Consider the following 1,887-nt stretch of genomic DNA (forward strand, 5'->3'; position numbering starts at 1 on the left):
AAACCTTTCAGGGTCAGGCAGAGAAAGTGGCTTCAGCAGCGCAGGAAACACGGTCACTCCATTAACCAGAGCGACGTGGAATGAAAATCACATCTAGTTCCAATCTTGACCAAGGTCCCTGAAACAAAGAGATTTCTCCAGTTCAGATGCAGTTTTAAATTTAGAAAGCTGTCCCCTCTCTTTGGTCCATGGGCTTTGGAAGTGCTGAGGAAGTAAATTACAACCACCACTAATCCCTTTGCCAAGTAAGACCTGGGAGAAAAGCACTGCCAAAGATTCACTGCCAAAGATACTCCATCCCATGGCAAGGAGACGCTTAAAGTATTCCAAGATAAAATTCAGTACCAACCATGTGTCTGACAAGTATATCTTAGCAGCAATGAGGGAATAGGAAAAAAAATCATTTAAATCCTGATAGTGTTCATAAAAAATTTGGTTTTGTTCTGGACAAACAAAGTCATCACCACCATGAATTAAATCAAATTCAAAATAATTTCTTCTCGGTATTTTCACTTATCCTTCATTCTTTCTATTTATTCTCCAACCCTTCTTTCTAATTTTCTTTTTTAAAGACACTAAAACTTTATTACATGAGATGCTCCAAGCTCTAGTCAGATTGCTGTGGACATATAGATTTACCAGGTGTCTTAACTTCCTCCACAGTAAAACTCCATCCAGGTTTACTAAGCCTGAGTACATTTCCTTGTGCTGCAAAAAGACTTTCCAGCATGCACACAACAAGCCAAGGAGACTGAGAATTATACCTCTCAGAAGTCAAATATTTTACAATGGAATAATTATTAATAAGCAAGAAAATAAAAGACATCACAACCATACGCTGAAACACACTGCCCTGCTTGTGAAGAAACCATCTGTACTGAATCATCCTGAATTTTTATTTTGCATTTCCAGCAGCTACCTGGAAGAATAACCCTCACTGAAAAATCTCAAGACAGATCTGCTGTAAAAAAAAAAAAAATATATATATATATATATACATATATATATATACATATATATATATACATATATATACACATATACATATATGTATGTACATATACACACACATATATATATATATATATATATATACAAAATAGGTCCAGAGGGGCTGGAAAGAAAATGTAGCAGTCATGAAAGAAGTGAGTCCCCAGCACTGCCAGCACATACTTTGGGAACTGCAAAATAGCCTTATTCCAAAAAATGAGGAGGTACTTGCCTGAATTTCCTGGCTGCAGCAGTCAGGACCTTCCTTACCACAAAGTATTATTTCCTAAGCTATTTCCCAACACTGGTATCAAAGAGCCTTAGCACGCTGGCATCAAATTAAAATTAACCGTCCTTGTTGCTAAATAGCTTTGAAAATCCAGGATCTCACTTGTCTCCTTGTTCCACTCAGGGGTGAGAGCAGAAAATATTTCACACTTGGTGATAATACCCCGGCTCTGACAAATCAAAGACTTCACATCATTTATTTTTGTAAGAGTGACAGCTGGCATTTCACACATTGGAAATAAAAGGTTTTTTCAAAGTAAAAAAAGATCACTTCACAGCATTAGAAACCTATTTGTTGGGCCACAGAAAATGATGGCAGTATTTTGTGAGGAGATTCTGTTCAGTTTTGCGTTTGATCTGAAGTCACATTCCAGGAAAAAGGCAGAAGGAGCAGAAAAGCCAGACACAGAACTCTCCTGCTATTCCAGACCAATAGTGTCAGATCACTCAGCAAAATTCCCAAGCCAAGTTTAACATCAAGGATTCCCTTTCCAGCAGTTTGGTTCCTGACACGGATCCCCACACGCTGGGATGGCACAGATCGGGGCGGGCAGGAACCCAAAACACCTGGGCTGGGGCCAGGGGAGAGCCAGACCCTCTCCCTGTGCC

The 1,887-nt window shown here is 39.2% G+C and overlaps 1 protein-coding gene across 2 annotated transcripts in view; it reads right to left on the reverse strand.

Annotated features, from left to right (window-relative positions):
• The window catches only part of PAK2 (p21 (RAC1) activated kinase 2), a 39,869-nt gene that overhangs the window by 32,438 nt on the left and 5,544 nt on the right, over positions 1 to 1,887 (reverse strand). The gene's annotated exons all lie outside the window — the stretch shown is intronic.

Source organism: Empidonax traillii, unplaced genomic scaffold (assembly GCF_003031625.1).
Source record: "Empidonax traillii isolate 1590-97213 ecotype Southwest subspecies unplaced genomic scaffold, ASM303162v1 scaffold1590:size92424, whole genome shotgun sequence".
Lineage (NCBI taxonomy): Eukaryota > Metazoa > Chordata > Aves > Passeriformes > Tyrannidae > Empidonax > Empidonax traillii.